Here is a 22,803-nt window from a genome sequence, read left to right as displayed (position 1 = left end):
TACAAGAAACTTGCTTTAGATTTAATAATATACCTAAGCTGAAACTGAAGGGATGGAAAAATATATTCCACGCAAATGGCAGCCAAAAGAGAACAGCAGTGACTATAACAGACAAGATAGACTTTAAATCAAAAACTGTAAAAATAATACAAAGGAAGTCATTAGATACTGAGAAGAGGGTCAATGTATCAAAAAGAGAAAATTGTATTATGTATAAATATATATAATTATACCTTATACAATTATATATGACAATATAATTATATATAATATATCATATATGTATTATATTATACAATTCAATGTAAATATAATATGTGCCTTATATGTAATATAATTTATATTGAATTATATATTATAATTTATATTAAATATAATATGCATATTATATATTATAAATGCATATTTATATTTTACAATATTTAAAATATAAATGTTATATATTTAAATATATATTATTTAAAGCTAATTGGCAAATCATTTGCTCTTTAAAAAGAACAAAATTCTATCATATGTGACAAGATGGGAATGAACATAGAGAATTTTATGCTAAGTGAGATAAGCCAGTAACAGAAGAAAAATACTCCACCATTTCACTTATATGAGGTATCACATATAGCCAAACACATAGAAACAAAGAGGACAATGGTGGTTGCCAGGGATTGTGGGAAAGGGAAATATAAGTTAATTGTTCAAAAGATATGAAGTTTCAGGTATGTAAGATGGTAAATTCTAGAGATTAACCGTACAATATTGTGCCTATACTTAACAAGATTGTATTCTGAACTTAAATTTTTAAGAGAGTAAATCTAAAATTAATTGCTTTACCACAGGTTAAAATAAGAAAACAAAATGATAAAGCAAATAGAATTTGTGGAGTATGTTAAAATAAATTATAAGTTAATACAAATAATTAAACGAACATTGGACTGACAAAAGGGCTTGAATTCTTTCTATGCCATTTTGTAGCTCATGTGATGTTAGGTTACACCTTCCTCACAGGTAGTCAGAGAGTTAATAAGCCAATGAATGTAAAGTAATATCTTGTTAACAAATTTTGTTTCTTAGCCTTTAAAACTGATTACATTGTTGAAATTATGCTTTGGTACTTTTCCTCCACTGTTAAACATTTTTCTGCATCACTCCTCACTTCTGTGTTTATTTTTCTCCTTTTTTTTCTTTTCTGAACTTTTATTTTTGGTTCAAGGAGAACATGTACAGATTTGTTATATGGGTAAAAAATTTTGTTATCCAGGTAGGGAACATAGTACTCTTTAGGTCGTTTTCTGAACTTCACCCTCTCCCCTCAGGTAGGCCTTGGTGTCTGTTATTCCTATCTTTCTGTCCATGTGTACTCAATGTTTAGTTTCCACTTACAAATGAGGATATGAGGCATTTGGTTTTCTGATCCTGTGTTAACTTGCTTAAAATAATGACCTCCAACTGCATCCAGGTTGCTGCAAATGAGATGTTTTTTTGTTTTTTTCTTTTTTTCTTATGGACTATTCCATGGCGTATATGTACAATATTTTCTTTATCCTCTCCACTGTTGATGGACATCCAGGTTGAATTCATGTCCTTGCTATTGTGAATAGTGCTGCAATGAACATGTGGGTGCATTATCTTTTTCATAAAACCATAATATTCCTTTGGGTATATACCCAATAATGGGATTGCTCAGTTGAATGGTAGTTTTGTTTTAAATCCTTTGAGAAGTCTCCAATCTGCTTTGCATAGTGGTTTAATTAATTTACATTCCCACAAACAGTGCTATTACTTATGTTATAATGTATGACGCTGATGACATTGGAAATATTATAACAACATGAAAGTTTATCACACTAGCTTTATCAAGTCATCTGTTTGTTTGCATAATGCTCTAGGAAGGCATTATAATAATTCCATGATATAAACTGTGGTATGAGACACTGAAAATATATATTTTTTACTTTATTTTATCCCCCTTTTTATTGGTAAGTTGGTAAGTAGTATTGTACTACCTTTGTAAATATTTATTTAATGATATCTGATTGGAAATTACATTTTGTTCAGAAAAAGTGACTTTTGAACCGTGAATAAGAAAATAGTTATTTATCAGTTTAATCAACACATAGAAGAAATATTGCAAGTCACTAGAAAGTTAGGTTAATATTCAAAAACTGGGCCTTTAGGGACAGGAAATTAGTAGCTTCTGGAATTAGGTTGTAACAAATATGTTAGAAGCTTGAATTAAAGTAAGATGCTTGAATCAAAGTTTATACACATAAAATGTGGACAGTCCAATAGACCTCTGACAATGCTTTGAGGATACAAGATTAAAATTGTATAGACAAATTATACTAGAAATGTTACAAGTAAATATATTGAATATTTAAAATTTTTAAGCATTTTTTAAAATAACATTACACTTCATGTTTGTAAATCAAGTGTTGATAAGTTTTACCTGTTAATCATCTATAGAGGTTTTTATAACGCTAAAAATAAAGGTTGACTAACGGCCGGGCGCGGTGGCTCAAGCCTGTAATCCCAGCACTTTGGGAGGCCGAGATGGGCGGATCACAAGGTCAGGAGATCGAGACCATCCTGGTTAACACGGTGAAACCCCGTCTCTACTAAAAAAATACAAAAAACTAGCCGGGCGAGGTGGCAGGCGCCTGTAGTCCCAGCTACTCGGGAGGCTGAGCCAGGAGAATGGTGTAAACCCGGGAGGTGGAGCTTGCAGTGAGCTGAGATCTGGCCACTGCACTCCAGCCTGGGCGACAGAGCTAGACTCTGTCTCAAATAAAAAAAAAAAAAAAAAAAAAAAAAAAAAGGTTGACTAAAAGTCATCATTTTCCATTTTCTCTCATTACATTTAAAAATACTATTCGCCTTGTATTTTAGCTGCAGGTACTTTTTTTTTTTTTTTTCCTTTTAGTTCCTTGAGAATGGCTCCATGAGCAAAGATCTTGCTCTTGACTGAGGAGTAAGCAGTCTTCACTCAAGATAACTCATGGAAATGGAAGCACAAATTGGAAATACCAACAAAGTGGCATTATTTAAAAGAAAGAATGAAAAAGTATAGGGATATCACAAGAAATTAGAAATCAAACCACCCAAATTAAAGTATGAATATTAGAAGATATTTTATATCAATCTAGTAAAAGTAATATACAGGTATTATTGATTTAACATAAATAATCTAAGTAGACTTTATAGTGAAAGGGTACTGATTTCTAAAGTGTATTTAAAGATACAAATACCGTCTCAAGGAAACTACTCACATCACAAGCTAAAAAGATAAATTCCCAATTAAATAGAGAAAGAGGCTATCATTACATTTCAAATGACTGTTACCTCTCATAAATTTATTTTTAAGGTAGAAAGTCACTTTACAGAACATAATGTAGCTCATTATGAGGAAATTCTGTTTAATTATAGTGAGTCAGTATCTATAAAAAAGATTTTTCTTAGAGAAAAAGACTACAATGAGTTATCTGAACAATCAGTTTGGCTCTATCTGTCAGGATGAAAATTTTAAATGATCCCAAGGATTAATAAAACTTTGAACAAATTGAATAATTTGGCAAAAATTAATACACTGGTCTATTATCTCTGTTGCCAAAGCATTTTTAGTAACTCGATTTTACACATAGCAGATTACATTGTCATTGTTCTATACATAGCCCTATCTTCTATTAGACTGTAGCCCTATCTTCTATTATCCTCCTCTAGGGCAAAGGCAAGGAGAATATCATTTTGACCTATCTTAATTTTACAACAAATGGGACTCCAAATGCTTTATATGTATAACTCTTTTGCAGAGGACCTCGTCTAGTAAAACCAAATATGGCAGTTTTTTGTTTTTTTTGTGTTTTTTTTTTTTAAATCTGCATTGCTCAGCTGAAGCTTGAACTTATTTTCTTTTGTTACCTGAGATTTGCTAAGCCTGGTAGTGAACAGGACCATGAGTTTCAGATGAATTAAAATCTCTCCTTACTCTGCCCAGCTTGCTAATTTAAATTAGTCTCTAATCATCTCCCTATTACCTTCTGGCTTTTTATTCCTTAGGAGACAGGTCTTTCTTCAAGAGTATTTGCCATGATGCTGATGATCTTTTTTTATTTATAACTCTGTAGTCCCCCAAAATCCACCCGGAAACAGTTGTGTTAGCTATGATCTTTGAATGTAATGTTTTAGTCTTTCCTTTTGAAGCAGAGTAGCCAGTTATTTCTTTGCCTATTCAAAGTATTTCTGACTCAGTTCTTTTGTATCCCTGGAGATCTCAGCATGCTGTGTATTACAAGTCTTTGAAAACTGATGAGTAAAAATAGTAAGTGAATGGATTACCTTTGCTAGTATGTTTCAAAGATTTACAGCTTATATATACTCTTGATGTCTAAAAAAAAGGGGGCTTCTTCTTTAGAATAATATATATTCTAAATTCCTCTGCCTGAAGATAATATTAATTTTGCCCTCCAAATGAAGATCAGTTGTGGTGAAAATACACAAAGCATGCCAAATCAGGGATTTTGCTCATGTTGACTGTGTATATTTAACAAAGGAGAAAAAAATGTACACTTATAAAAGTTGTAAAGTGAAATGAAAAATTTTTTAAGTGCAAAATACTCTTTCTGAAGTAACTTAATATTGTTTGACAAACAAAAAATGGCATTTAAGTTAAAAATAACATTTACATGTTATGATGGTGAGATGCTGTGGATGAAGGTGCACTAGACTCTGCTCGAAGAGTCTCAGGAAGAGGAATGTCATCTGACCTAAATATATGAAATATAATAAAAATTTCTAATGGGTGCTCCAACCCACTGAGCTCTCCCCAGTTCTCCTTAAGAGCCACCATTGCGCCACCATAGGTTTGTCTGGAATGATTGTTTCTCTAGAAGTTCAGTGAATTATTACAGAGACTTCAGATTAGAGTGACAAGTTATGTCATTAGTGATGGATAAAAATGGAGGTAATAGTATTAATTAACTGACTATTGTAATAGCCTAAGCAATGGATGATGGTGCCACACCATAGCAGATGACCATATGAGAGATATAAAAAGCCAGAATTGATGTGATATAGTGGCAAACAGAATGTTAATATAGAGAATGAGAAAGAACACAGGTGGTCTCCCAGGTTTTTGTATTGGCCAACTTGATGACTGGAGTATTATACACAGTGTGCTTGCTGCTGTGAAGGATTTGATCATTTTAAAAAAATGTACAAGAGCGTAATCCAAATGCTCTGCTTAAGTTTCTTAAGGGTCAGTTTAATATTTAAATATGATGGTGGATTATTGAATGTGTGTCTCCCATGCTTATATTTACAGCAAAATTTATCTATCACTTAGACCAACTGATTGCCTTATTTAGATCAAACTTCAGCCTTCCTGCTATAGAAACAAGAAAGGGAGCATCATTTGTACTGTTGGGTTGATCTTTCTTTCCTATTAGAAAAATTACTTCATAAAACATTTGGCTCTTCTAATACATTTTTGTTTAAGAAAAGTATATGTATCTTAATTTGACCAAAATAAAAGGTTTTGATACCCATGGATAAAATGGTGCTACATCTACTGTTGCATTTCCATATGTCTTAAACCTGTAATGACTTTCTAGACTGTACTTACAGATTACATCTAGAATTTGACCTTTACCTAATGGGTATCCAATTTCACAAGTGTAGGGATACTGAATTTATTCAGGCATTCATTTATTTTTTTAAAAAATTGGATTATACCATGTGCCCAAAACTAAATGTGCTATATTATTGGGTTGCAAATGTGTCTTGGGTGGTCCTTGTTCTGAGAAACTTACAATTTATGTAATTATTGCAATATGATATGATGTGTTAAAAAGGCCCTACAAAAATGCTGTAAAAAATAAGAAAAAAACATAACTGACATTTCTCTCAGAGAAAGGGGAAAGAAGAGAGAAAGGGAGAGAAAAAAAAAGATAGAAAGAGAGAGAGAGAGCAGAAGCTTCAAAGAGCTCATGATAGTTGAGTCATGTTTTGAAGAATGAGTAGGAAATTGAAATTGAGAAATGTTGGCTGTATGGGAGCATATAGATAGAGGGACAACATTTGCAAAGGATTTGAGACGTCCTAAATGAGACAATATTTGAAGAGAGACATGTCAGTAGTACAGAGCATACAGAGGGAACAGTAGAAAGAGAGTGGTGAAAAAGGACAAAGCCTTACCTTATTACTATTTTTAATTCCTCTATTGGAATTAAAACTTTCTGTGTTGTCACGGAAACCTAAGTAAATTACCATAACTAAGAAGTTCACATGTCTGACTTTCAGCTTGAGAATAGCATTGATGATAAGCATGTTTTGTCTACAAGAGTGGGGAAAATTTCACCGGGGAAAACTGTGATGAAGACGATTTCTAGTCTAGAAAATAAAATAAAATGGGGAGCATAGATAGGAGAATGGTTAGAGAAACGCAGATAAGATGACAAGTTTGAAATCTATTTAGAGGCTAGAATAGATTCTGATGTCTAAGATGAGGAAGTGTAGCAAAATTGCAGAGTTGCCAACTGGAAAACTCAGTGAATGCTGATGCCATTGAGTTAAAATTAGGAAACAGTTCAAGACTGAAGGTGTTTTTTGAAAACTCATCATAGGGAAGTAGAATTAAACACCATCTAATGGATAAGGTCACTTGTACAAACATACAGAACGTGAACAAAGAGGATCACGTGCAAAACTTTGTGTGTATGTAACCCTGGCTAAGAATGAGAAGGAGTTAATGCAGAATAAGGAGACTACTGCCAAGGAAATCTCCAAAACTAAGAACTTCAAGAAGGATGCAAAATGAGTTCAGAATAGCAACTATACATGGAGAATCACATAAGATAAAAAAAAAAAATTGAAAAGTGTCTAATTTTTAAAAATTAGATATTGGTTGATAAGTAGTAAAAATGCATTTTTGGTGGTTTTCTTTTTTAATATATGTGTGGAAATCTGGCTGCAAAAAGTTGAATAGGTTGGAAAACATTTATAAGTGCAAGATTTAACCCATACTCCAAGGAGTGAATAAAAGAAATCAAGGAGTGGCTACAGAAAATGCTGAATCAAGGGATTCTATCAATAGAATGCAATTGAGCATTCATTTACATTATATAGTCAAGAAAATGAAGGAAAAACAGGTACTAGTACATGTAGTACACCTATAGGTACTATTTCTTCCCCCATGAATTCTAATTGCCCTTGGAGTGGGCAGTAGAATTCATGGGGGAAGAAGTAGTACATATTGATGGCAAAATTACTTTTATAGTATAGGAGGAGATAAACTTTAGAGATAGATAAAAAGTTTTAAATAACCCTCCTATATGTAAATAATTAGAGTCCATACTCACAACCAATCTTCTCAAGACTAATTTAGCATTAAATGATATATGAGTAGAACTCTTTATAATTGGGCAGATCTTTTAAGTTCTATAAAGAACAAGCTATGGCAGCCAACTGATCAACAGACTGAAAATCTGGACTTCCTTTTTAGTAACCAGATGTTCCCCTGGGATGTGTAACCTGCTTGTTAAGGTAACACCTAGATTTTCCATTTAATATAATGAATGACAGAGCTTAACAAATATCATGCTTCACACTTCAGAGCTCAATGAAAGTGATGCAGACAATCAAAGAAGCAAGATACCTGATTCCTCACGTCCCATTAAATGTCACATTCAGTACGCCTCAAATATAAGTAAACAATCAAACCAACATAACTTTTAAACCATAAACTAGTTCTTACCAGTTCTTGCCAGAAATATTACCTGATGATCTCAAATTTTTCTTTTTTTTTTTTTTTTTTCTTGACTGGTACATAGGAGACAATGCCTGGTACAAAGAATATGACAGAAAATGAGATAATGAACTTGATTAAAAAAAAAAAAAATCAGTCCTTTTATTCTGTAGAGCAGCCGAACAGTATAGGAAAAGTCATTTAGGGTGAAAGAAAGACTCTGATAGCATAAGATAAAGAAACTTGAAACTAGAAGAAATGATAGAAGAAACTTCATACTTATTAGGATGGAGAAGAAAAATTTTAATGAGGGCAGGGAACTTTATACATTTTAAGAGTAGTCACAGATAGAGGAGATTAAGTTTGTCTGCATAATGTTATATCTCTGTGACCAATTGATACAAGTCAGAGAAAATAGGTTTTGGCTCTTTGTAAGGGAGCATTGTATATGTAATAGTAACATACATTCAATCATAAAAGAACTAGATCAAGGAGTCATATCTACATTAACGAAGATATTTAAACATAAATCAGACTCTTTTTAAGGAATTTGCAGTCCAAGTCCATGGTTAACAGTTCTGCTGAAATGACCTTGATGTGATGATGTCCAAATAATTTATTTTTAAGATGTCTTGACATATTATTTTATCGAAATATTTTATTAGAAAAAAAGGCTCAAATTATTTACCCCATTGTAAAAGCATGTTGTGTTTGAGTCAAACGTTTCAGAATCTCTCTTTCACCAGTACTTACCTTCATGTATAAAATTTCTAAAGTAAAAGAAGAAAAAGGAAGATGAAACCTTGCAAAAAAAATCTATAATCTAAATATCACAATTTGTTCTAAAATGGAGAGTGGTCATCTTTTTTCTTTTATATTTTTGAGAGCTAGGCTTTTTGTTTATGAAAGAAGTATACATTTTTTAATTGTATGATATATAAGTAACATGCAATACTATTCACCAATTTAAAGTGTAAAATTTATTAATTTTATCATATGTATTAACCTGTAAAACCATAACCAAAATTAAGATAAAGAACATGTTTGTTAACTCCTGAGTTGCCTTTTGCCCTTTAGTAATCTCTCCCTTCTCTCTCCCAAACACACTCTTTGCATCATCTACAGACAAGGACAACTGCTTTCCTCATAATATTTAATTTTTTATTATCTATACTTTCATATAATTTAATCATGTGGTATGTACTTGACCTCGCCTCTTTCACTCAGCGTAAATATGTGTTAAGTTTCATCTATGTTGTTTTGTGTATCATTTATTGTTATTTTATTCTTTTATTGCTAAATATTACTCCATTTATGGCTATGCTGCAGCTTCTTTATTCTTGCATCTGTTAATGGCCATTTAGGTTGTTCCTACGACTTTTCCATTTCAAATACACTTGTTATGAGCATTTACCTGTAAGTCTTTATTTTTGCATATGCTTTTATTTCTCTTAAATGCAGAGTTCCTACTTAGTGGGCCCAAATCAATAAATTTAGCCTAATCCAACTCTATATTCCTTCCACCATTATCCCACCCCCTTAATATCCATTCTCGTGCCTGTTCTCCAGATTTCAGCTTAGATAAATTAGAAAACTAAAGCAATTCTTTTCAAGTGCAATGCACTCCTTATGGTTTGCACTCTCAACCTCACCTCTAGAGACCCACCAGGACTTTAGTCATAGGTCTAGAAGCAAACAGGAGTATTTGGGGTGACTCCTAAGGAGAATCAACATTATCTTTCCAGACAACTGTCTCAAGGAGGCCATTACTCTTTCTTCAGGCAGCATAGGATTTATTTCCTCAGACAACGGTGGAAAGGCTGATGGCAACATGGGTTGGAGAGGAGATGTTGCCACTAATGAGGATAGGGAAGCTGTTTCTTCTGGCAAAAATAAAGATTAATCAGAGTTTACAAATTCAGTGTCCACAGCTCAATAAGGGTCCTTCACGCACTTCCAGTTTCCAAGTTACAGGGCCCCAATCTTTTCCAATCAATGCTCTCACTTTAACAGTAAACACCTGTCAAGGCTGTGCATGCACCTTTCATTGCAGGACAGTCACTCGCATGATAAGAGCTTCTGTCTGTTGATTCACAATTTCAGCTCTTTCTCTACAGGAGATAAGACTCTTACGTGGGGCAGTCTTAGCAGACTGGAGGCTCAGTGTTTGCTTCTGAAGCCGGGAGTTTGAATCCCTGAGTTCATCATATTCTTTCATCATTTTGTCCCCTGAACTTGGGAGCAACCAACCAGTTTCATTATGTTCCTTGGTTCTCCACATATGGTGAAAGATATTATGCATAGAGTCACTAAACTATATATATATATATATGTACATATATATGCACACAGGGACATATATACATATATACACACAAATATATATGTATATATTTAGACAGAATTTTTTGCAAATTCTGTTTAAGACAGAAACTCTTTCTAGGTTTATTTTAAACTAATAGATATTATTAACCCACTAACCCATTTGTTAAAAATCTCTCCTAAATCCTATGAACTGCCTTTGTGTCTTTGTCAAAAATCAGTTGTTATATTTGTGTACATCTGAGATTTCTTTTCTGTTGTCTTGCTCTATATGTCTCTCTATATACAGATACATATAGAGAAAATTCTCTATATAGATACATATATATCTATAGAGAGAGAGGAATTTTCTCTATTTCTACATGAAGGGTTTCTTTTTGAGTTTTTTTATTTGTTTGTTTAACTACAGTTCATATAAGTATATGGGTGTTTATTAAGTATTAACTCACATGATCACAAGGTTCCACAGTAGGCTGTCTGCAAGCTGGGGGGCAAGGCAAGCCAGTTCTAGTCCCAAAACTGAAGAACTTGGAGTCCGATGTTCGAGAGCAGGAAGCATCCAGTACAGGAGAAAGATGTAGGCTGGGAGGCTAGGCCAGTCTAGTCTTTTCACATTTTTCAGCCTGCTTTATTTTCTAGCAGGACTGGCAGCTGATTAGATGGTGCCCACCCAGATTAAGGGTGGGTCTGTGTTTCCTAACCCACTGACTCAAATGTTAATCTCCTTTGGCAACACCCTCACAGACACACTCAGGAACAATACTTTGCATCTGTCAATCCAATCAAGTTGACACTCAGAATTAATCATTATCATGTATATACATATATATGCACACACTGAAAGTTTATATATATGTATATATGTGTATCTATGTATATAATGTATATATTTATCTGTGTATATATATGTGTGTGTGTGTATATATTTATACTGGCCTGTTTATATACAAGTCCATAAATATTTCTATTCATAATCATTTGTATCTACATTAAGCTAAATATGATACAGGAATGTTCAGTATTTTAGATTTTAGTCATTCCAATAGGTATGTACTAATATTTTATTGTTCTTTTAACCTAAAATTTTTAATAAAAATATTTTGATAATTTATATTTTTATTTTCTGTCTTTATATCTTCTTTGGTGAAATGTCTGTTCAGATTTTGTGCATTTAAAAAATTCAGGGTTTTTTTTTGGTTGTTATGGGTTTTAAGGGTTATCTGTGTATTTTGAATAGAAGTTCTCTTCAGATATATGTTTTGCAAATATTTTCTTCCAGTGGCTTCTTTTTTCATTCTCCTAATGGTGTCTTTCACAGAGAAAAAGGTTTGGATTTTAGTGAAGTCCAGCTTATCAATTTTTATTTCTTTCACTGATCATGCTTTCAGTGCTGCATTTAAAACTTCATCTGCAAACCAAAGGCTATGTAGCTCTTCTAAAATTTATTTTGAAAGTTTTAGAGATTTATATTTTATATTTAGACCTATGATTCATTTTGATTTTTTTGCAAATTCTCTTTAAGATGTTAACTCTGTGTCTAGGTTTATTTTTAACTAATGGATATCTAATTGTACTAACCCATTTGTTAAAAATCTATCCTAAATCAAATGAATTGCCTTTGTGTCTTTGTCAAAAATCAGTTGTTATATTTGTGTGCATCTACTTCTGAGTTTTCTGTTGTCATGCTCTATATGTCTATTTCTTTTTTTTTTTTTTTTTTTTTTTTTTTTTTTACCAATACTATACTTCCTTGATTGACATAACTTTAGAAGAGTGTAGGTCTTCTAACTTTGCTCTTCTTCAGTTTTATGTTGGCCATACTATGCCTTTCATCTTCTCATATGATCTTTAGAATCATTTTGTCTGCATCTGCCAAAGTTTTTGTAGGAATTTTTACCAGGATTGAATTGAATCTATCGATCAAATTGGGAAAAAAATGACAGCTTAATAATATTGAGTTTTACAATTTGCAATCTCAGACTATCTGTATCTCCATTTATTTAGCTATACTTAGATTTTTTAATCTGTATTTTCTAGTTTTTCTCACATCAACTCTACATATTTGCTAGACATTATTAGCCTCATTGCATTTATAATTTTTTATTTTAAAAATCTGTATATAAAAGTACCTAACTTTTATATATTAATCTTGGGTACTGTAATTTTGCTATTTTCACTTATTAGTCTCATAAATTGCTTTCTCAATTCTTTGGTCGTTTCTTTATAGACATCACGTCAGCTGAGCAAAAAAAGAGTTTCATGCTTTCTTTTCAATTAGTATATCATTTATTTTATTATGTCATTCTATTTACTACCTTGGATTTTCAATACAATGTTCAGTAGCAGTGATGAGAAATAACATCCTTGCTTTGTTCCTAATTTTAGGGGAAAAATCTAATAAATCAATTTTAAATATCATAGATATTTTGTAAATGGTTAGGTAAGGTTGAGAAATTTTCTGTATTTCTAGGATGAGAGGTTTCTTTTTAAGGTTTTTTTTTTTTTTATTTGTTTAACTACAAAATTGTATTGGATCAAATACCAATTGATACAATTATGTTATTTTTCTTATTTATATTGTTGCTATGCTAGATTCTATTTATTAATAGAACAATATGAAGAAGACACATAGCATAGCATAGCAACAATTTAAGAAGAAAAAAGTAGAACCATCATTGCATACCCAGAATAAACCCACATGGTTGTGATATATAATTTATCATAAATTATTAGATTCAGTTTGCTAATATTTTATGGGGGCTTTTTGTAGTTTTTTTAAAGAATAATATGTTTATTTTCTGTGTTTTTTATTAGGGCTACATAGAATAATATAGAGACTGTTCCAGCTGCTTTTATTTTTTAGAAGAGATTATGGAGAATTTGCATTATCTAGTCCTTAAATATTTGGTATGATTCATCAATGCAACCATATAGGCCTGGTACTTTCTCTTTTGGAATATTATTTATTATTGATACAATTTCTTTAATAAAAATAGGGATATACAGGTTATCCCTCATGCTGTGGACTTTAGTAATTTGTTTCTTTTAAAGAATTGGTCTGTTTTATCTACATTATCGAATCTGTGGCTTAGAGCTATTTATTATCTTTTTAATGCCCATGGATGACTAATAATGATGTCTTTATTTTTGACATTGGCAGTTTGTGCTCTCACGTTTTTTTACTGATTAACCTGACTAGAGATTTGTGAATTTTGCTTATATTTTCAAAGAATCAGCTTTTGATTTTGTTAATGTTCTCTATTTTGTTTCTACTTCAATTTTATTGATTTCTGCTTTGACTTTTATTTTTTTCTATTCTTCTGCTGGCTTCATACTTAACTTGTGCATTATTCTCTTGTTTCCTAATGTGAAACCTAAGATTTTTTTTATGTTTATTTTTTCTAACATGAAGAAATATTGTATATATAGAGAAAAACGTATGTATAGAAAATACATAAATATAGATTTATATCACTTAGTACTATCAATTTCATTCTAAGCACTGCTTTTTAAACTTTTTTTGTTTGTTTGTTTTTTAAGACAGGATCTCACTCTGTCACCCAGACTGGAGGGCAGTGGTGTGATATCCAAATACTGAGCCTCCAGGCTCAATTGATTCTCCCACCTCAGCCTTCCAAGTAGCTAGGACCATAGGCATGTACCACCACGCCCAGCTAATTTTTTTGAATTTTAATAGAGATGAGGCTTCACCATGTTGCCCAGTCTGGTCTTGATCTCCCGGATTCAAATGATATACCTGCCTCAGCCTTCCCAAAGTTCTGGGATTGCAAGCATGAACCAATGTGTCTGGCCTAAGCACTGCTTCCCTTATATCACACACATTTTATTAATTTATATTTTCATTTTCATTTACTTTAAAATAATTTTTAATCCTGTTGAGAGCTTTCTGACCCACTTTCAATATATAAATTAGTTTTTTTAATGTTCATATATTCTGAGATTTTTTAGCTATTTTCCTAATTGAGTTCTAGTTTCATTTCATGTGATCTGATAATTTCCTTTAACTAATTTATATTAAAATATGTTAAAGAGTATTTTATGGCCCATAACTTGCTCTATTTTGGTGAATGTTTCATGTGAGCCTGAGAGAAATGTGTAATCTGTTTTTCTTGGATGAAGTAGTCTATTACTGTCAATTAGATTAAGATGATTGATAGTGCTGTTCAGGTAAATCCTGACAGATAATTGTCTGCTTTATCTATCCATGACTAAAAGAGATGTGTTGAAGTCTCCATATCTCCAACTATAACAGTGGCCTTGCACATTTCTCCTTTGAGTTTGATCAGTTTTGTTTCACATATTTTGATGTTACCATGAGACACATATCTGTTAAGGATTATTAAATATTCTTAGATAATTGATCCCTTTATCAGTTTGTAATGCCTCACTTAATGACTGATTATCTTGCTCTGAATTCTGCTTTGTCTGAAATTAATATAGTTCATGAAGCTTTATTTTGATTAGCGTCATCATAGTGTATTTCTACTTAATATAGAGTACATTTCTAAGTTTAACTGATCAAATTCTTTATACTTAAATTAGGTTTCTTATAGACAACATTTTGCAGTTTCTTTCTATTCACTCTGACCATCTTTGCACTTTAATCAGTGCATTTAGACCATTTGATTTAAAAAGAGTATTAAAAGGTTTTTGGATTAACATCTACTTGATTTTTAATTCTTTTTGAGATTCCAACACATTTATTCAATATTGATGTAACTACACAAAATTTTATATGTAACATATGGTCTCTGATATTACAGAACTTGACCTTCTAAAGTTACTTACAGGTGAACAAAAGCATGCTGCATTTCTGTCCTAACCAACGGTGTTGCAACCATAGCCCTCTCATGGTTTTTCACTAGGTACTTTAAACACATTTTCTTTCCCTTAAAAATAAGTGGGGGGAAAAAACCTTCTCCATTTCCAATCAGAAAAACATGTTAACTCAGAATTATCATACTCCCATGAAGTTTCAGCAGATTTTCAACACCATAAATAGATTTTGAAGTCCTTTGCCTAAGCATTTCTAAAAATGTTTCACTGTTGACCAAAAGAAGACACAGATTTCTCATTAAACTTTGTTTTAATGGGCATCAAAATTATGTAATGGATTTTTGGTCATGTTACTTCCATTAAAAAGTACCAATTATTAAAACTAATAGATTAAAACTGCCACACACACACTCATGCAAAACCCCAAAATGGTTCATAAAACATTTTTCTTTCCTTCTCAAGGTTTTATGATCCACTGTTATCATTAACCAGTCTCTTACTTAAATGGCCGATTGAAACAAACAGTTCTGGGACCTTTTCCTCACCACCGATTAAGACTGGGTCAGCAGTCGTTAGGGATATTTATTAAGTCTTCTGAGCTATCTGGGTTGACTTAGTGACCTTGGCATTTCCAGCAGGCTCCTTGTCCACTGCTTTGATGACTCTTACAGTAACTGTCTGTCTCATTGCAAACAGCAAAATGATTCAAAAGAGGACAAGCAGAGGAGCTCTCAACAAACATGCACCTGACAGGAGCCATATCAATCACTGGATTTCAGGAATTTAGGGCCATCTTCCAGCTTCTAACTAGAACAGCAATCAATCTTTACCTTCAACTCAGCAAATTTGAAAGCAGTGTAAGCTGTGTGATGATCCATCACAAGGGCATAGCCAGCACTGATTTGGCTTGGATGGTCCAGGAAAATCATCTGAGCAATGAAGCCAGCTGCTTCCATTGATGGATCATTTTGTTGTTACCAGCAATGTTGCCATGACAAACATCTTAGACACATTCTTGACATTGAAGCTTACGCTATCTCCAGGAAGAGCTCTACTCAAAGCTTCATTGTGCATTTCAACAGACTTTACTTCAGTTGTAATGTTAACTGGAGTAAAGGTGACAACCATTCTGGATTTGAGAACACTGTCTCCATTCAGTGCACAGGGCTCAATGCCATCAATTTTGCAGATATCTGGAAGAGTAGACCTAAGCACTTGTCAGTTGGGCAAGTTGGTGGTAGGATGCAACAAAAAGCTTCAAGCAGCATGGTTCCATTGACATTGCCATCTTTACAGGTGACTTTTTATCCCTTGAACCAAGACATGTTAGTACTTGGCTCCAGCATTTTGTTCCATTCCAACCAGAAATTGCCACATATAGTACTGCTTCAGTGTTATAGACAATTTTTTTGTAATGTAAGTGTCAACTTCTTTAATAATTTCTTCATGTCTCTTCTGACTGTAGGGTGGGTCAGTGGTATCCATGTTGTTAACATTGACAATTAGTTATTTCACATCCAGTGTGTAAGTCAGAAGGGCCTGCTCATAGGTCCGTCAATTCTTTGAGATACCATCTTAAAATCACCAACACCAGCAGCAACAAATAGGACAGCACAGTCTGCCTGAGATTCTTAGAACCATGGTTTTGATGGAGTCTTTATGTCCTTGGGCATTAGTGATAGTAATTTAATACTTTCCGGTCTCAAATTTCTGCAAGGAGATATCAGTGGTGATGCCATGCTCTTGTTCAGCCAAGCATACTTGAAGAAGTCCTCTCCCATCTCACCGGCCTCCTTATCAAATTTTTCAATGGTTCTTTTGTCAATCCCACCACATTTTTAGACCAGATGGTCAGAAGTGATGAACATGCTCGAATCTATGTGTCTAATGACAATGATATTGACATGAGACTTTTCTCTCCCATTTTGGCTTTAAGGGGTTGTTTTCTCAACACTTGTTCCTTCATGGCAAACTCATTGAGAAAAAGTTTTACCTTTTTTTACTAATTGCATTTTTATTTATTTCTCTCATCTTTCTCCCTTCTCTGATTTAAATTGAATGTGTTGTTTGTTTCCAGTGATCTGTTTTAGCCTATTAATTGTGCTTTTGTTTTCAATTTTTGAGTAATTGCCTAATATGGTTTGACTTTGTGTCCCCATCCAAATTTCATGTCCAATTTTAGTTCCCAATTTTAGGAGAGGGACCTGGTGGGAGGTGATTGGATCAAGGAAGCAGATTTCCCCCTTGCTTTTCTCATGATAGTGAGTGAGTACTCATACGATCTGGTTGTTTGAAAGTGAATAGCACTTCCTCCTTCTTTCTCTCTCTCTTGTCACTAGGTGAAGATGTGCTTGCTTCTCTTTTACCTTCTGTTATGATTGTAAGTTTCCTGAGGCCTCTGCAGCCATGCTTCCTGTACATCCTCTGAAACTATGAGTTAAGGAAACCTATTTTTTTTAATAAACTACCAGTCTCAAGCAGTATTTTTAGAGCAGTGTGGGAACATCCTAATACGGAAAATTGGCACCAGAGAAGGGAGGCATTGCTGTAAAGATACCTGAAAATGTGGAAGCAACTTTGGAACTGAGTAATGGGCAGAGGTTGCAACAATTTGGGGGGTTCAGAAGAAGACAGGGAGATGAGGAAAAGTTTGGAACTCCCTAGACACTTGTTGAATGGTTGTGACCAAAATGTTGAGAGTGATATGGATAGTGAAGTCCAGGCTGAACTGGTCTCAGTTGGAGATATGGTTTGGCTCTGTGTCCCCAACCAAATCTCATCTTAAATTGTAATAATCCCCACATGCTATAGGAGGGACCCAGTGGGAGGTAATTTATTCATGGGGGCAGTTTCTCCCATGCTGTTTTCATGATTTTGAGTGAGTTTTCATGAGATCTGATGGTTTTATAACCATCTGACATTTTCCTTCCTGGCATTCATTCTCTATCCTGCCACTCTGTGAAGGTGACTTCCATCATAATGATAATTTTCCTGAGTCCACTCCAGCCATTCAGAACTGTGAGTAAATTAAACTGCTTTCCTTTATTAATCACCCAGTCTTATATAGTTCTTTATAGCAGCGTGAGAATGTACTAATACAATAAATTGGTACCACAGAGAGTGGAGTGCTTCCATACAGATACCCAAAAATGTGGAAGTGACTTTGGAACTGGGTAACTGGCAGAGGTTGGAACAGTTTGGAGGGCTCAGAAGAAGACAAGATTACGTGGGAAAGTTTGGAACTTCCTAGCGACTTGTTGGATGGCTTTGACCAAAGTGCTGATAATAATATGGACAAGGAGGCTGGGCACAGTGGCTCAAGCCTGTAATCCCAGCACTTTGGGAGGCCGAGAAGGGCGGATCACAAGGTCAGGAGATTGAGACCTTCCTGGCTAACATGGTGAAACCCCATCTCTAGTGAAAAATACAAAAACCTAGCCAGGTGTGGTGGCGGGCGCCTGTAGTCCCAGCTACTGGGGAGGCTAAGGCAGGAGAATGGCCTGAACCCGGGAGGTGGAGCTTGCAGTGAGCTGAGATCAGGCCACTGCACTCCAGCCTGGGTGTCAGAATGAGACTCCATCTCAAAAATTAAAAATAAAAATAAAAATAAAAAAATAATAATGTGGACAGTGAAATCCAGACTGAAGTGGTCTCAGATGGAGATAAGAAAGTTGTTGGGAACTGGAGTAAAAGTCACCCTTGCTATGATTTAGCAAAGATACCGATGGCATTTTTCCCCTGCCCTAGAGATCTATGGAAATTTGAACTTGAAAGAGATTATTTAGGTCATCTGGTGGAGAAAATTTCTAAGTGGCAAAGTGCTCAAGAGGAATAAGAGTATGAAAGTTTGGAAAATTGCAAACTTGTGATAAAAAAGAAAAGTGATGCACTAGAAAAGAAAATTCCATTTTCTGGGGAGAAATTCAAGCTGGCTGCAGAAATTTGCATAAGTAATAAAGAGCTGGATGTTAATCACCAAGGGAATGGGAAAAATGTCTCCAGGACATGCCAGAGAGCTTTATGGCAGTCCCTCCCATTACAGGCCCAGAAGCGTTGGAGGGAAAAATGGTTTCATGGGGAGGGCCCAGGGCCCCCTTGTTGCGTCCAGACTACGGACTTGGTACCCTGCATCCCAGTTGCTCCAGCTCCAGCCATGGATAAAAGAGGCCAAAGTACAATGCAGGCTGTTTCTTTGGAGGGTGCAAACCCCAAGCCTTGGCAACGTCCACATGGTGTTGGGACTGAGGGTGTGCAGAAGGCAAGAGTTGAGGTTTGGAAGCCTCTGCTTAGATTTCAGAGAACACTTGAAAATCTCTGGATGGCCAGGCAGAAATCTGCTGCATGGAGTAGACCCCTCATGAAGAAAATCTATTAGGGCAGTGCAGACGGGGAATGTGGGGTTGGAGCTCCTAAACAGAGCACCCAGTGGGGCACTGCCTAGTGGAGCTGTGAGAAGAAAGCCACTGTCCTCCAGACCCCAGAGTGGTAGACCCACTGACAGCTTGCACGTTGCACCTCAAAAGGTCACAGACACTCAATGTCAGCCTGGGTGAGCAGCCATGGAAGATATACCCAGTAGGGACACAGGCACAAAGCTGCCCAAGATGCTGGGAGCCCAGCCCTTACATCAGTGTGGCCTGGATATGAACCATGGAGTCAAATGAGATTATTTGAGAAATACAAGATTTTATGACTTCCCTTCTGGGTTTTGGACTTGAATGAGGCATGTGGTCCCTTTGTTTTGACTGATTTTTCCCTCTTGGAATGGGTCTGTTTACTCAACGCCTGGAACTCCATTGAATCTTGGCAGTGACAAACTTGTTTTTGATTTTACAGGCACATAGGCGAAAGGGACTTTCCTTGTCTCAGACAAGACTTTGGAATTGGAATTATGATTTAATGCTGGAATGAGTAAAGACTTTGGGGGACTGTTGGAAAGGCAAGATAGTGTTTTGAAATGTGAGAAGGACATGAGATTTGGGAGGGGCCAGGGTCAAAATAATATAGTTTGACTCTTTGTCTCCACCCAAATGTCAGGTTGAATTTTAATTCCTACTGCTGGAAGAGGGACCCGGTGGGAGGTGATTGGATCATGGGGACATATTTCCCCCTTGCTGTTCTGTTGATAGTGAGTGAGTGCTCACAAGATCTGGTTGTTTGAGAATGTGTAGCACTCCCCCCTTTCTCTCTCTCTCTCTCTCTCTCTCTCTCCTGTCACCATGTGAAGATGTACCTGCATCTCCTTCACCTTCTGCATGTTTGTTTCCTGAGACCTTCGCAGCCATGCATCCTGTACAGCCTGTAGAACTGTGAGTCAATGAAACTGCTTTTTAAAAAGATAGTAAATTACCCAGTCTCAGGTAGTTCTTTATGGCAGTGTAACAACAGACTAATACACTGCCCTAGAGTTCACAATAAGCATTTTTTTATACTAATCCAAGCCATCCTGAAATAGAACTAAAGCATTTCATATGTAATATAAGTAAATTATATAATAATAATTTGGATCTTTCCTTCCTTGTGTCATTGCAGTCTTTGATTTAACTTATTAATAAGGTATAATCAATCACCCTATACATTCTCATTTTATTGCTTTATACACACAATTATATTATATATATCTAAGAATTTAAAAATCAAAAACACATTAATTTACCTTATTTTTTCTTCAGCACTGTTTGATTTTTTTTCTCTATTTCCTTTTTCTTTGTAGATCTAAATTTCCAACATGTATTATTTTACCTCTACCTGAAGAAATTCTTCTAGTTTATTGAAAATAAACTCCTTCTGTTTTTGTCTTTGCAATATCTTACATCATTTTAAAGAATAATTTAGCTGGGTAAAAATTTCTAGTTTGGCACTTTATTCTTCTTTCAATATTTTACATATTTACTTCATCTTCATTTACTTATAATCTGAAAAGTACTCTGCATTTTATTAATTTTCCTCTGTAAGTTAAATATTTCCCCATGTCAGCTTCCATTCAAGATTCTTTTTCTCTTTGGTTTTCTGCAATTTGAATATGATATACCCAAAAAGAAGCATAATTTTGGTATTTATCCTGTCTTGTGTTTTTGACTCTTCTGGAATTATGATTTGATTTCTGTCCTTGATTCTGTAAAGTTCAGAGCCATTATTACTTCAAATATTTCTTATGTTTGTTCTTTTCTTACTATTTTTCTTATAGTACACTTATGCACTTTTGAAACCGTCTCAGAGATCTTGGATATTGTGTTTTGCTTTTACATTCCTTTTTTCCCCTTTTTCCCAATGTAACATTTTTCATTTAATTTTGTGATGTTTGAGAACACAAATGAGGAAGGAACACTAAATTGAAGAAATCTGCTAACAGAAAATTTGCATTGGCTTAATATATACCAGTTAACTTACTGGATATTCAGATTACAATAACTTGGTACACTTGTCTTAAAATAATTGAGCACTTATAGTCTTATTTAATAGTTTCTAGTATTATCAATATCAATAATCAAAATTATCTGGTAACTTCACAACTTAGTACTTGTAAACTGCTGTCAGCAAAGGAAAAGTGTCATCAGCAAAGGAAAAAGAAAGAATGAGACATTTTAATAACTGTAAAGTCTCACTGAGGAAGTTTCTGGGACTAGAAAAGCAGACATTAACAGATGGGAACATTTTGAGGCAAAAAATGCTAAAATTTAAAAACAGAACCAAAGTAGTCCCCTCCTATTGGCAGATAATATGCTCCAAGACTTCCAGTAGATACCTGAACCTGCAGATAGTATCAAACCCTCTATATATTCTACCTATTGTTTTTTCCATAATTTTATAGGTAGAAGATTGTCTTACCTTAGATCTTAGCAAACTCAGCACATGATTTTTTTCTTTCCTCATTATCAAGAACATTTACCTTTTCACTTATAAACAAAGCACTTTACAGCTTCTCTTTGACATATTCAAAATGCCCGCATTGCACTCTTGCACTTTGGAGCCCTTATTACATAAACTAGGGATTGCTTTAGAACAAGCTCTATCACACTGTGGCAGTCAATCTGATCACCCAAATGGCTACTAATGACAAAGAACTTCTATAGATAGAGATGCTGGACAAAGTGGGGATGCATATCTAGGCTGAAATGGAGCAGGATGGGATGGGGTGGCACAAGACTTCATCTTTGTGCTCAGAATGGCATGCAATCTAAAACTTACGAATTGTTTATTTCCGAAATTTTCCATTTAATATTTTCTAATCACAGTTGACCACAGGTAATTAAAACCATGAATAATAATAATAATACAACTATGGAAAAGAGGTGCAGGGGGTCAACTACTGAACTGTATTTGTTTGCTAGGGATGCTACAGCAGAATACAAAAACAACAAATTTATTTTCTCACGGTTCTGGATGGGGGCTGGAAGTCCAACACTGAAAACGTTAGTTTTCCCTGAGCCCTCTCTCTTTGGCTTGCAGATAGTGCCTTTTGACTGTGTTCTCACATGGTCTTTTCTCCATGTGTGTGCACCCTTGGAGTCCATCAATCACACAAGGACACCCGTCTTAATTAATTTGGGCTACACCATTCTGACCTTATTTAATCTTAATTGTTTTTTTTTTTTTCTTAATTTTCTTACTTCCTTTTTTAATTTTTTTTTTTTTATTTTTGAGTCAGGTCTCTCATCCAGTCTGAAGTGCAGTGATTTGATCATGGCTCACTGCAACCTCTTTCTCCCCAGCTCAAGTGATCCTCCCATCTCAGCCTCCTGAGTAGTGGGGACTACAGGCACATGCTACCATACCTGGCTAATTTGTGTATCTTTTGTTGAGATGAGGTTTCACACTGGTCTCAAACTCCTGAAATCAAACAATTTGCCCTCCTTGACCTCCCGAAGTGTTGGAATTACAAGCATAAGCCACCATGCCTGGTCTTAATCATTTCTTTAAAGACCCTACAAATACAATTACACACTAAA

Source organism: Theropithecus gelada, chromosome 5 (genome assembly GCF_003255815.1).
Source record: "Theropithecus gelada isolate Dixy chromosome 5, Tgel_1.0, whole genome shotgun sequence".
Classification (NCBI taxonomy): domain Eukaryota; kingdom Metazoa; phylum Chordata; class Mammalia; order Primates; family Cercopithecidae; genus Theropithecus; species Theropithecus gelada.
The sequence above is the reverse complement of the archived record's forward strand: the minus strand, read 5'-3'. Positions refer to the sequence as shown.